This window comes from Leptosomus discolor, chromosome Z (genome assembly GCF_034619465.1).
Source record: "Leptosomus discolor isolate bLepDis1 chromosome Z, bLepDis1.hap2, whole genome shotgun sequence".
NCBI lineage: Eukaryota > Metazoa > Chordata > Aves > Leptosomiformes > Leptosomidae > Leptosomus > Leptosomus discolor.
Genome location: NC_141419.1, coordinates 84,995,399 through 85,009,943, shown reverse-complemented (window position 1 = coordinate 85,009,943; position 14,545 = coordinate 84,995,399). Strand labels below are relative to the sequence as shown.

At 42.7% G+C, this 14,545-nt stretch overlaps 1 protein-coding gene across 50 annotated transcripts in view; it reads left to right on the top strand.

Annotated features, from left to right (window-relative positions):
* Nucleotides 1-14,545, top strand: part of CELF4 (CUGBP Elav-like family member 4) — a 694,695-nt gene that overhangs the window by 487,200 nt on the left and 192,950 nt on the right. The window lies entirely within an intron of this gene.

Below are 14,545 nucleotides of genomic sequence, written 5' to 3'. Positions count from 1 at the left end.
CTGCTAATAAAAGTCTTGCTTGCATTTCTAGCGCTTGGTACAACTGGATGGCTTCAATGTAATTTGGGACTTAGAAAAAGTCTGTATTCTGCTGATGAACCCAATGCTGTCATCTTGAGCCCGCCTCAAATAGCAGTGGGATCATAATTATCTGGTGTAAATCAGAGCAGTTCCATTGATGGTGCTGATGTACACCATCCGAGAACCTGGCTTAGCTGTGTTACGGCAGTGGTCTGCACTGTCTAACCTCCCTGAATCCTTTGCATGGATTGTACACATCAGTTAACTTCAGGCAAGACTTTCTCACATTGTCTGAATGCTAATTGCACTTCAGTGCTGCAGCTTATATTAAAATTAATACATAATTCCAAAAAAATAGAGATAATTGAACTGACCCAAACTATAACCCCTTTCCTTACTTCTTAAGCACTTGAGTTTTAGCACAAATCTCTTTTACTGCAGGGGCTTATGTTGTGCCATCAGCAAATGCAAAGAGCAATTAAACATTTAACATGATCACAAGGAGAAGAGAGAAGCTGCTGTTCAAATGCATCAAGGAAAAAAAAAAAAAAAAGAGGAAAAAAACCCACAGGAAAACAGCCCACTGGCTCTAATGTAAGATTATGAAAAATTTGCTCTATGGTCAGTTCAATTCAACAGCTTTGTTTATTGGGAATCTAGTGCATTATTTTTAAAAGCAAAATACTTTCTTTGCTGAGCTCCTTAGATGGAATTTCAAACAATCCAGATGCCACAGAGATGGCACGTAGATACAAATGCTTTCTAGAGAGTAAGCACTACAATTTTCACCTTCTCTTTGTTGCCCTTACTTGGGAGGTTTACCAGTAGCTTGGAGATCTGCTTCTGGAAAGGACTGTTCTGCATTTCCTCAAAAGAAAAAAAGATACAATGGACTTCAAAACTCTGCACCCCGACTGACATTCTTCAGTTTTCTGTTTCACAGATTTTCCTGTTCTGCTAAAAGCACGTAATCCAACCTATGAGTCATCTTGGTCAGTGTTGCTGCCTATACTCAAAGTATTAATAAGAGGAATTAGTCCTGTTTGTCAGTCTGTCTGTGAATGAGATGTGGGATTAAGTCGCTAGATGGTATTTGTTTTCCGTAGCTTATAGAGAATGTTTATTCAGTTGCCATAAGGACATTAGGGTCATGCAGCCCAGTACACATCTTGACAACCACATTATACAGTCCATTCATGGGGGTGTTGTGTCCCTATCATAAAAGGGATCCTGTTTTGACATTCTGGTTTTCCTTAAAAATGCCCTTGGAGTCTGTTTTAGCAGTACAAAGGCACAGATAGCAACATAAGCTCAAAGAGGTCTCACTCCCTCATAACGGATGCATGGGGAGAACAAGTCAATGATGGGACTACAGGACTGATTTCAATCTGACAAAGTTTAACAAAGATACAGAGGAATTTTGGTGGCCTTAATTTAGTAGGATTTTTCAGGCCTTTTCCTGGGACACTACTGTTTTCAATTAAGCTTTTATCAGGCTAGTCTTCTCCATTCTGGTGGGAGGTATAGAAAATAGACCAATGCCAGAAAAGCAGATGAACAGGTAGTCAGGTCGCTCATCCATATTGTGAGTTATCAGGGTACAAGCAGATGGTAGTGTCCGAAGCAGGGAAGCTCTGCAAGAGGATTCTGGTCAACCCAAGTCCCCAGAGCAAGCATTCCACAGGATGTGAAACAGTGGGAGAGCAATGGTCTGAACTCAGTTCCTTAGATTTTAGGAGGACATCTGAATGCCAGAAAAGAGGCTCTGTTTCCTCTTGCTCTGAGATTCTTGAGGGTTTAGGATTTAGAGTACTGCAAGTTTTCATGTTTTAATGGAAACAGCTTGAAAAGATTTTGAGATGAATTCAGAGAAAGTGGGAAAACTGCTCAAATATCAACCACTTTCTGCCAGCAAAAGCATTTTCTTCTCAGCTCTTGCATTAACACCTAGACTTAGGCATGCCTGCGACACAGAGAGGCTCTCTATTTGCCATCTCAATTTTTTCTTGGATTGTAATATCAGACACAAAGCAACATTTTCTCTAGTAGATTGTGCCACTATACAATAAGGGCCTAATATATTAATGAAAAAGGATCTGTAATATGCTAATATTTCCGCATCACATTAATATTCTATTAGACTAATGCATTATTATGCTAATAAGTCTATTAAAAATGCAAAATATAATTATACGTTCTGTATGGCTCCACTGTTGAAATCTAACTCCTGCCCTAGACACACTTGTGTGTGTATTTCTAGAAATTATATTACCTGCTGTGAAAAGTTAACTTGATATACACCTGATGTATTTCATTACACACACCAAGCAGCCCAGCCAGGATTTCCATACCTCCAATACCTTTACCACATGAAATGGATTAAGCACATCTTTAGCAGGTCTGCATTTCAGCTGTAGGAGGGAAAGGCTTACAGCCATGCTTTACGCAGACCTCTTCCTCTCTTGCTTTAGATCTTGGTATTTACCTTTCCTTTCACAGAACAGCTGGTTGAGAGGAAGCCTTCCTCTGGGTGGTCACGCAAGAAGGGTCTCATGGACCTAAACCCCAGCAAGTCAATCCCCTAATGAAGGGTGGTATCTGAGACCCATTGAGGGACGGGGTTTAAGAGATCCTCTGTAGTGTTTCATTTTGGCAAGTTTAGGCGGCTCCCTATTCAGTGTGCTGTTTATATAGTTTATTCTTTAATGCTTAATTTCACCTGACAACGTTGAAGGAGCCTAAGCCACAGGCATAGCTGGCTGTGACTTCCCCCGGAGAGCTAGCCCCTGACACTGAGGCACCCCAATGCCTACATCTCCTCATGGTTCCAGCCCTGGGTATCCTCCTGCTCCTCTGTCACTGTTGAGAGAGAATTTGCAGAGTGCCTCCCACTCTACATAAACATATCCACACTCCTGTGCACTCCTGAATAATGGCATTTGGAGGAGAGGTCTCCTGCAGTTCTTTCTACCACAGCTAAATGTTCACTTGATTGCTTTTAGATGGGCCAATTAAGAATGAAAAGGGAAAGTGAACAGCATGGTTTGGTTTTGTTTTAAAAGTGTCGAGTTTGCCAAGTTTATTAAGCGGGAGCTCAGAATGAATATTGAATTTTCAAAGACTGGCTCTGACAAAGTTTGGGAAAAGAAAGTGAAAGGACATGTCCTTTCCCTTGTCCCTGTCAGGATAACTCACTGCCCTGTATCAGTGTCTGCATCTCGTGGCACCAGTCATTTAACAGTTGTTACAACAGACATCTTAAATGAGAGAACGGGGTTTCTGTTGTTTGCCTGAAGATCTATTCATTTCCTTATTGCCACTGGAAATAGGCAGGAAATTGAATGGAGAAAGGTTCTGACTAAAAGAAATCCTTTCTAGTGGTGAGGAAAGAAAAGATGTAGAACTGGTTGTCTGGGGACATTGAGGCTCTCCATCACTAGAGGTGGATTAAAAATGAGATAACCGCAACTGTCAGCAATAGACATAGTGGAAGCTGGTCCCGCATTGAGCTAGTCGAGCTAGGCAGCTTCTCCGGGATCCTGCCAACCCTTTACTATGGTTCTCCTTTTATAGACAACAGACTCAAGGATTTGTGATGAGTTTCTTGACCTCATAGCCCTTAGGGTTTGTTTGGTATCTAAAGAACAAAGAGGTTGGGATGGCATGAAATTGTCCTTAAAGGAAGTGAAGGATAGGAGGAACAGTTTGCAAATGCTTCATAAAACTGAGAAGTGTGCTCAGTTTCACAAGATTTAAAGCTACCATAAACATCCACATGTTTCATGCAACCCACTCGCATTGTCTTGTGTGTGAGTAACCTTGTTCTGTGGTGGCTATCCTTCCTTTGCAGTAAAGATCCTACTATCATTAACAGTGACTGGATTTCATTTTAGGGCAAGGGGAGGAAATCCAGGACTGGGGAAGTGAAAATCCAGCCATTTCAGCATTATTTTCTATGGGTATTCCGTATGGTATATATGCATGAGTGATACCTTACATATTTGACTCCCCAACTTGAATTTGTCATAGCAGACACGGTGAATGAATTTGGGACTCAATAATACAAGATTTGAAATAGTTTTATTTTTACTGTATCATGTAACTCATCTTACTTCCAAATTTCAGTGTTTTCAAAACGGCAGTGACGATACATAAAGCATTGAATTTCTGAGTTTCGTCTACAGAACAGGAAGCTCATATTCCAATGTTTATAGTTGCCGTGTTTTCGACTTGCTGTTGGTGCTTCAGCAGCCCCATAGCAAGTTCCATTTATGTCATTGTCATTATTACCATTATTATTTTAATACATAGCCTGTGCGCCAACATCTCCTGTGGATTCTCCAAGATAAACATCAGGTGGTTTCAAGCTGCTTCATCAACTTGAGGTTCAATGGAGCTACACTGATTTACATCAGCTGAGAATTTAGCCCAAAGTCCCTATTGAAAGTGACAGAAAGCTTTTTGCCAGGCTGTCTCTCCCTTGGAAAGATAACGCTTTTCACAGGAAAGCTGTTATTTGGTATGCTCCCTTATGTAACAGCACTGTTAGCAAAGTAGAGAGACCAAAAAAGATGAGGATGTTAATACGCATGGAAAGGTTCAGGGTGCTGAAGCGAGCAGCCTCTCCACAGCATGATATTGTGCTGTTGTTGAACATGTCCACACAAATAATGGGCTTTTAGGGAAAACTGTTCTTCAGTTTCTGCAGATACCTTTAATATAAATTTGTGTGAAACAAAGGTTTAAACGTAAATTATGACTCCAGCCTTTGACTATGCCTGTGTTAATCTGCCTAGCAAAAATCTCCCTGTCCTGCCCCCCAACCATATTTCCATTTCAATACATATCTGAAATACTCCTTTTTCTTCTCTAATCGCAATCAGACTAGGAGTTTGTCAAGCTGATTGTCTTCCTGTAAAGTGACATGTTGGGTATTTTATACGTTTCCTTGACTTCTAGTTAGTCCATCCACAAGCTGGCATTTAGATTTTCCCCATATTTCAGAAAATAACTCCACTGGCATGTTCACGTCTAGAAATCTAGAGCTCAGCTCATTCTTGGAGATTAAGACACATGAAATATAAACTGTAATTGTGCTTCATGTCCTCAGCAATCCCAGGAACTCCTGTCTAGACAGTTCAATGAAGGCAGTGGCTGCCCTTTTTCTAGTATCTATTTTGCAATGGTGTGCCACTTCTGCACTGCCACTACCCTGCGAAATATCTTGACCCTCCTGCTACCTTAGGACTTCTTGTGACACTCTGGGTGTCTTCTCATAATGTCTTGTCACAGGGCGTGAGCACAGATGGACAAAAGTACCTGCATGTGCTTCAGATCTAACCGTAGATCTGTTGGATTAGTTCACAGCTGTTTCAGTGTTGGCATCTGTTGAACCATCACAATCTTTAAGAAGTGTGTAGGCCAAAGAGTAAGAAAAGCCTTTGTGGGGAGCAGGGGCAGGGCAGGGGGAGCAGATTATGTTGCACACCTTTGTCTTAAAGCCCAGCCCAGATATTCCTATGCAAGCCCCTGAAATGAGAGTTTGTTGCAGGAATCCTAAGCTGCAGAAGCCTGGTTGCTCACTATCAGTCTGTGAGTAGTTTTGTCCTCTTGGGCTTGCTTCACACCAGGATTAATAAGCAACGATTGGCCTGTAAGCTTACACAGATTGCAATTCCCTCTCCATATAATGCTCTTCCTTTTGACAGAGGAGCATTTTTTCCCCTCTAACTTTCTCAGGTTTTCTCTCTCTAGATCTAACTTTTCTGCAGTCTGAATGCAGGCATGTGTAAAAAATCAGGGTGAGAGGATTTGCTCTCTAGGCAAAGAAAACACCGGAGGTTAATTAAAAACAAAAGGAAGCATAACGAACAACCCACACTCTCTCCTCCCCTCTACCCACACGGACCCTCCAAACCCAGGGGTTCACGCAGGAGTGGAGTTAGCCAGGACCGGGATGGAGGCAAGAGCCCTGGAGGAGAAAAATGGTTTGTAATCTTTGAACGAAGGAAAGGGTGGGGGGAGAATATCCCATCAGTGTAACCCCAGCGGTAATTTCATCTAGGCCTGTTGTTTATTAATGAGTTTTTATCCATCTTTAATTTGACGGGTCTTCTTTCCCAAATGAGGGCTAAGATGGCAAGGGGGAGGGGAAACAGAACAGTAGGGCAGAGAGCCAGCCCTCTGACAATATTTCTTTTTTTTTTTTTCCCTTTTGTTTCTTTCTCTCTTAACTGATTGCTAAAATCTCTTTCTCACACTTTTCTCTATTCTTTTACTAATATTGTTTTTGTTTCAAAATACATGTTCTACATGAACACAGGGAAATAAGAACAGCTGCATCAAGCCAGACTATCTAGCCCAGTACCATCTATCCACAGGAGCCAACAGCACTTAGGAATATAAGAATGAGATACACATACTGCACTACTTTCCCTGTGGTGTAGGTTCAGGATTTCCTTGCAGTTAGTTTCCCAGGGTGGATTTTTCACTCATGAATTTCTCTAGATGTTTTTTTGCACCCATGTAAACTTAGAGCATTTACAATTCCCTGCAGCAGGGAGTTCCATGGATCAACAGTGAATGGTGTTTTCCAGGTGTTTGCTAGTATGTCCACGTGCCACCAGCCATTTGGGGGTTAATTTAGAAGTGACTACAGTCAGTAGGAAATGAGCAATCATGGATACCTTTTGAGCATGGACAGGTGAATTGATAACTGGTTTTGTGTAACATTGTCACTTTCTACTCTTTAGTCTTTTCTTTTTAGAGTTGTTTTGGGCAGGATTTTTTTTACTCTTCCCCAGTCTCCCCCAGTTGTGTTTCACCTCTCTCATTTTCTGTGCGTTGCTCACACATGGAAGCAGCAGACTAGAGTCTTGAGTGGGAAGAGGTCTATTTAGCAGACATCTCCAAATACCAAATGAAATTAAGAAAGCAGATTACAAACATTTGATACAGTGCCCAAAGTCATGTTCTGTATATGAGGGAGGCAGGAAGCCCAGAGCTGGCCAGTCCAGCCCAGGTAGCAAGCAACTTCAAAACACTTCTTTAAGTAAAAAGATTAGGAGAAAAAGAAAGAAAGAAATCCTTTCTTTCTTTCTTTCTTTTTTCTGTTTTTTTGTGGGTTTTTTGTTGTTATTTCTGGGAGCTGGGAAGCTCAGCAAGAACAGAAAGCTATCTTCTCTTTCTGGCTTAGATGTCTTGGACCACATCTAACTGGTATACATCAAACCATAATAGTATTTAAAGGAAAAAGTCACCAAGTTCTTCAGTCAAGGAACAGGCATGTCAGAGGCAGGATGAGCCTGAAGGATATCCAGTCTTGGTGGCATGGTTTATATACAATCTAGTCTTTCTGATACAGAATGGGGACATCTCTCCACCAAAGTGTTCATCACAGATTGAAGTCCAGGCCAAGCTGAGGAGCAGGCCCATCCATTTTGGTTCCTGGAGTTTCACACGTCTCCTCCTTTCCCTCTTTCACCCATACACATGCCTCAAGTAAACTTTGAATGAAGTATTTTGCACATCTCTGCCACTGCATTACATCCCACTGGCCTTTTCTTGACAGGCTGCATCAGTCAATAACAATGCTTTCACACGTCTCCTCCTTTCCCTCTTTCACCCATACACATGCCTCCCATTAGAGGAGTAAACTTTGAATGAAGTATTTTGCACATCTCTGCCACTGCATTACATCCCACTGGCCGTTTCTTGACAGGCTGCATCAGTCAATAACAATGCAATATTAAAGGGTAATGACACAACCATGCAGAGTAATGAGAGAAAGCAATTTCTCTCACTATTTAGCCATTTACCAATCGATTGAATGCAAAGCCATCAAGTCAAAAACACAGGGAGTGGGCTAAGTCTAAGAGGGGCCAACATGTGTCCCTATAATGTAGTGGTTCTGCTTAGCTGGCTGACAAAAAGTGTCTAAGCAAATTCATGGAGTCAAGTTCTGCTCAGGTTCTGAAGACAGAGCAGAGCAAAGGAAAACAAACCTGGACATGGACTTACAGAGTAGAAAAAATGTGAGTAAGAAGTGAGAAGATGGAAGAAGGTAAGAGAGTGCTGTTTGGGCCCATGCAGTGTGTATCAGTGGAGGCATGTGTGTTGTTTCAGCAGAGTAATCAATACTGGTGTGTCTATTTCTACAGGCTCTGTCTCAAGAGTGTAACTCCATTTTGCAGTCTGTCCTCTGAGAATCTCTACAGCTCAGAAAACATCTGTGGTTCTCATGAGCTGCCCCCAGAGAAGATTAGGATGGACAAACTACATTTACAATCAGGCAGAAAGTGAAACCGAGATAAATCCTTAGATTAAGTAGCAGAATGAGAACAGGAGCCTACCTGTACTCCCTCCTTGTGAAACAGGGGGAGGGCTTGGATCTGCCACAAGCAAAGCCTGAAGATCAGATGCGGTCAGGCAAATGACATTTGGAAAAAGTGGGAGACAGATTTTATGCCTTCTTTTTTAAACTGGAAATACAGGTGAAATTTCTAAATTGCTGCTCAAAAAGCAAGAGGATAGAGTTGGTGAGGAGTTCCCGAGAAGCAGAAAGGCTTCCAGCAGTGCAGTCACTATTTTGTCTTCTTCTGCCAGACAACTTCAGGCTGATGTGACAGGACCCTTCTGCATGTTCATTGCTTCTTATTTCCAGTGGAGGTATTGATATTCACTGCTTTAAAAAGCTATGAGCATGTCCCTTTGTAACTAACACAGCTCCTAGGATCTCGCAATTTTGCAAAGATATCTACAAAATAGACCCTGCAAAAGGTGTATGGACCTTGGAGCAGCCCATCAGAAAGAAAAGTGGCAAACTCTGTATCTGACTGATTGCCACAGGGTGAAGTGTTTGGCTTTACTAAACCACAGGCATCCTGCTCAAGCTGCATCCAAATGGGGAAAAGGCAAATGCACACCCTATCCCAAGAGCAGTCCTGTGTGAGCTGCTGGCCTAAAAATCTGTGCTCAAGTAGCTGAGCAATGCTGTTGGAGAAGAACAGGGAGGTGAGAGGAAGGAAAATCAATGGAACTCCAGCAGAGATGTGTGGTCACAGGTCTTGGGCCAGGGAGGTGTGGAACTCAGAACATGGAGAAAGGAGAGGGATGAGGAGATTGCAAAGTATTTTTTCTTTTAATTTTCTTTTCTTAGAGCTGTTTATAGTTGTAATCCTACCAGTGCAGAGTGTAAATCCTGCACAAGCCCTAGCGATTATTGCAGCTGGAGGGCTCTGGGTGGTTTTGTAACGTCTCTGTTCTGCTACTGCTGCTGAAAACTGGGAGGGGAGGGAAGGAAGGAATAGGAAGGGAGAGAGCTGGCCTCTAGCAAAAATTGTGATCCAAAAGCACAAAGAATTCCGAGCACTTGGTGTCAGAAATACTGTCCAAAATAAGGGAAAAGGAGGCACTGGCTTCCTCCAAAACTCCTTTCTTCTCATATTGTGTCCCCCCCCCCGGGCATGTGTAGGGGAATGAGGTGTGCTGTGATCCAGCACCCAAAGCTGGTGTGATGGTCCAGGCTGTTGTGAGCAGGAGCTGGCTACAGCTTTTATCTCCAGCTGTCCTAGCATGCCAGCAGGTCCACCTGGCACATAGAGCACACCTGCCTGCAGCACAGCAGCCACAGGCAAGGGTGGGACCAGCTTGTGCTTTGTTATGCAGCCCTAAAAACTTTGATGACCTGTCTTAGGGTTCACATGGGGAGTTTGCCGCAGGAGATCGACCAGTCTGTCAGATACAGGAGGCCACATTTAAGGGTCAAATGGTCTTTTCTGGCCCGATAGTTCAAATCTCAGTAAAAACTCCCAGACTGTCATATGCATGTTTAAAAAATATTTTATTTCCTTTTTTTTTTTTTTCATCGAGACCAATTAATGATGGGAAAGGGCAGCAATCTCTCCCTTCATTTTGGAGTTTGGGACTTGCTCGTAGAGTGTCCCCAAATGCTTCACCACACCAGGGTGCCTCTGCTGCTCTCTCTGGCTGCTTCGGTGGAGCTTCGAAAAGGAGACACACGATATGTGAGCAGATGGAGGGTATATTTTAGCCAGTGGAGTGTGATGATTCCTTCAAGTGATGCAAACGAAGAACGCAGAAGCAGTCTTCTGCCAGCATTGCTGCATGCAGGGCATGGTTTTGCCCATGGAGCAGTGCCAGCTCGGAGAGGAGGGGACATAAGCGCATCCCTGCAGTCTCCTTAGCTAAACGGGCTGCTCACGCCTTGGGATGCATCTGTGCAGCACCTAACGCAATGGGGCTTCTAACTGCAACTATAATAGAAATAACATATAGTAATAAAGTAAATAGACAGTAAAACTGTCTTCCGTAATGTTATTCTCCAGGCTAAATGAGATGCCAAAAATGAACAAACAGCCTCCAAGTGATATTAAAATGTCGTTCACTTTTAATAATTTAGGGGACATACTAGTGAGAAAGATAAGAAAACTTTAAAATATATTATTTTTTAGCCTGATGGTCTCTTCCTCAGACTCTCTCTTGTCTGATCCACTGAGGACTCATTGATATATCCTAGGCAGAAGCAGAACATTTTAAAAAGTTATTGGGACAAAAAATTATGCTCTTTATTTTATTTAATAAGTTTGCCTTTAGAAAAACTAGTTTGATTTGGGGGATTTTGCTTCTGTAAATAAATTTCCTTCCTCCCTCCTTCCTTCTTTCCTTTCTTCATCCCTCCCTCCCATTCCTTTCTTCGCTCCCCTCCCTCCCTCCCTCCTTCCATCTCTTTCTCCCTCTCTTTCTTTCTCTCATTCTTTTCCCTGGTTCGAAAAGCCCTAGACTGTCTCCTTGAGTGTTAAGGACAAACTGGCAATAATTTATGTTATAGCGTGATATGAAAAAAATTACATTACACTATAAATTATAATATGAAGGGTGAAATGCCAGGAAGGATGCCAAATGCCGGTGAAAGTCCCATTAGACAACAGAGTTCTATTGCCTACCACTCCCCATAGAAATCTTAGAAGGTTTCCATGAAACTGTTTGCTGTGAGGGGGGAGAGGCTGGAGGGTGGAGGAAGAAGAAATATAATGTAACAGATAAAATGTATAATCAGTCAACTGGAGATAGGAAATTTTTTCTAATGCCTAAAAAGAAAGGTGACTTTTGTATAGAGCTATAGCAATTTTGAATTTGGCCACCTGGGATACTGTAATGCTACCTCAAGCTGGAACAGGGGCTGTGGGGAAAAGCTGTCTTCTTTGTGTGTACCGCTGTTATTTGAGGGGCTCTTGGATTTTATCCTCCCAGAGAAGTCCTTGTGGGAGTCACAGAGGTTCCTCAGGATTTCAGGTAGCCCTGCTTATTGCTGTAGACCCAGGGGGCTGGTTGAGGCTATGCCAGGGGCTGTCTGAAGCCATGCCATGGTGGTTCTTCTCTGGCAACAGGACTAATTAGGGGTGGAAATTAAGAAGGGCTCCCAGAGGAAATCGGCAGCAAGGGATAGATGGGTGTCCGGACCCCAGCTCTGACCTTGCTGTGTGGACCATTGTTCATGAAGTCAAATGGCTGGAGAGACACAGGAGAAAGGTCATTTCATACTTGCTGCCCCACACTTCTCTAAACACTTACCACTAGCCAGCATCTGAGAAGATCCTGGGAACTCATGGGCCATGAGGCAAACCAGTGCACTCATCCTCATCTACCAGTGCTGGGTCTGACACATTTGTGTTATCTGTCCCCTGACTATTATTTAATGAAGGCTGCCTAAAAGTTTTCATATGCTGTGCCTTCCACCTGGCCTCAGCCTACGCGTCCATCTCTTCCTTAGGTGCAATGACATCAAAAACAGAAGCTGGGACAAATGGACTGTTTTGTGCAACATGCTATAGGTTGTCCACACAGAGATGGTCAATTTACCCTGGGGTGGAATGGCTAGTGAAGCTGCTGTTTCATTCCTTTCTCACATCTGGTGAAATAACTGTTTGAATCCAAAACTATGAGCCAAATTTTATAATACTGCAGTGTTAGTGGAGAAGCTAGAGTCCTTTCTGCATATCAAGGAATGAAATGGCATGAGTTCACTGTAAGAAAGGGAATATCTTTGTGATGGACCATGAATGAGAATATATCTATTTTCCTTTAAAGAGAAAAGAAATAAAAGACAGAAAAATGGATCATTATTTTACTTTCAAAAAAACTAGAAAACCCAAAACCATAGCCAACATTCCAATCAATGGAGAGAAAGGCAGCTTTGAGTGCCTTATTGAACTGACCTACAGGAAAAGCTTCAGAGCTTCAAGCCCAAACAAGTCCCTGATAAGATGTGAAATGCAATGGAAAAATCATTTAGAGAGAACAACGGAGAAGCTGATTTTGCTCTAGTTTTACAGGTCGGTTCGATAAAGGTTCCTGAACTCTCTTTTCTGTGTAATTCTAAAGAAGGGTCATTTAATTAATATATTTATCTGGAGGAAGAAAAAAGAAGAGCAAGGGGGGAGGAAAACAAACTTAAAACAAAGATTGTATTTCACATTGAGCATTGCAAGGTCTTGGTCGAATCTGGCTAGCACATGAGCGCTCTGGGTACCCACAACCGTTCCTTCCACACAGTTGCTCTCTTAGCTTCATCCTTTAATTTGGTGTATAAATTATCACAAAAATGATGGAATTCAGAGAGGAAAAACACATCTAAGCACATTTCTTACTCATGTTTTCCTTCTTTAGCTCTTTGTGATTCATTTACTGCATTTTCAACCAGCCTTCCTGGTTTTATGAGAAGTTGAAAGACAGCGCAAACACTTTATTATCTCGCTGCCAGGCTCCAGAAGAGTATCTGGCAGCGTTCAGGATACCTCCTGCTGTGGGACTTGTGGATGCAAAACTGTGCTGCTTAGTCCTCAGCTTTGTGATATCACTCATCCCCGCTCCCTGTTCCTGCCTTTGCTGTGCAGCCCCCCATGGGCATGGCACAGCTGTGCAATCCTCATTGCACTGCAGACTCCCAAGTCTGGAGCATCTCCACCGCCTCTGGTGGAGGGATCTCTGGCTGAAGCTGTCTCTCTGTCTCTTGACAGCTCTATTTCTCATGCAGGCAGGACACGCAGGCAAACAGTTCATCTGCCCCCAGGTTTGAGCACAGGAGACTATGCCCATCTCTCAGTGACCAGCCTAGGACGCTGAATGGGTGAGTTCGGTGACAAAGACCAGTTGTCTCTGCAAGACCCTGCTTAAACAGGTCACTAAAGCCTTTTCACACCACTGTAGGTCTAGTCCTGCCTCAAAGACACGAAAAATTTCTGCAGCCCTGAGTAACCTGAGAGGGTCGACTGTGCAATATCCTGTGAGCTATCTAGACCACAGTTTAGGAACTGCAATAATAATCATAATAGTAACGTTTTGTGTGCAAGAATAGGGTAGAACCACTTTAAATAGTGTGTGGGCCCTCTGGTGGTGCTCCCCATTTAAAAGCCACGCTGGTGAAGGCAGCAGTGCGTCTGGAGATGGGCCTGGCATGTTTACATGCATGTTATAAATGGAGTTATTGGTGCCATCTGTGTTCCTATAGATTTTCCATGATATTTTTGTATCAGTAAAAGATGGAGAGCATTTCCCCCTGCCCCCTTCCTAACAACACATTTAGAAAAAGGGTGTTCTGCACCGAGGGAGGAGAAGGGTTAACAGAAAAACTTTTAAAGGTGAGAGGGAGAGCTAAGCCTTCTTGCTTTCAAGGAAGCTGAACTGTGGAGAAGTGGAGAAAAAGGCTTTCTCCCCCCACACTGCCACAATGCGTTCTATCTCAAAAAAACTGAAAGATTTCTTTTTTTTTTTTTCATGTTCTTCCAAATATCACTTCTGCTTGTCACAATATTTATAAAAACCCTCTTGCTATCTCAAGCTGCACAGCCTTTGGCTCAGGTTCCTGCTTATGCAAAACAGGGTCATAAACATGTCACTGTGTATTTGATAAATCCATCTTCCTCTTGTCATTGTCACCAAGAAGCTGAGATGACAGGAGATTACTCCGTCAAATCGCCGTGGAAACGCCTGCAGAGTTTATGAATTTTCATAGGATGTAAGTCCTCTTTAATGGGAAGTGGGGCCCAGTGAAAGCTTACTATTTTTAAGGAAAAGCGCATGCGTCTGTGTGTCCGCATCTGTGTGTCTGCATCTGTGTGTGGGAGTACACTGTATAGCCAAATCCTTACCTACCTAACGAGTTATGCCAATGCATCCCAGTTCAGAGAATTGCTGTGTGAGTTTGTGCCTATTTCGTTGTATCTGTTTCTCTCTCTGTGACCCCAATTCATATTTGTATTAAGGCTCCCTTAAGCCATACTGGACGTGTAAAAGGGTTGTTACATAAGTGCAAACGCCATTAGAGTGTATTTACTTATCTAACATATTTCCTGTGAGCATTTTCATTACCATGTTTTGAAATCCTTGTCTCTGCCCCCCGCTCCTTTTTCTGAAACCTAGTGAAGATACCAACCCATCTTCAGTAAGAATTGTCTCTATGTCAGAGTTCAAAGGCCAGCTGGCTTTCTCTTTCTGTAGCAAAGCT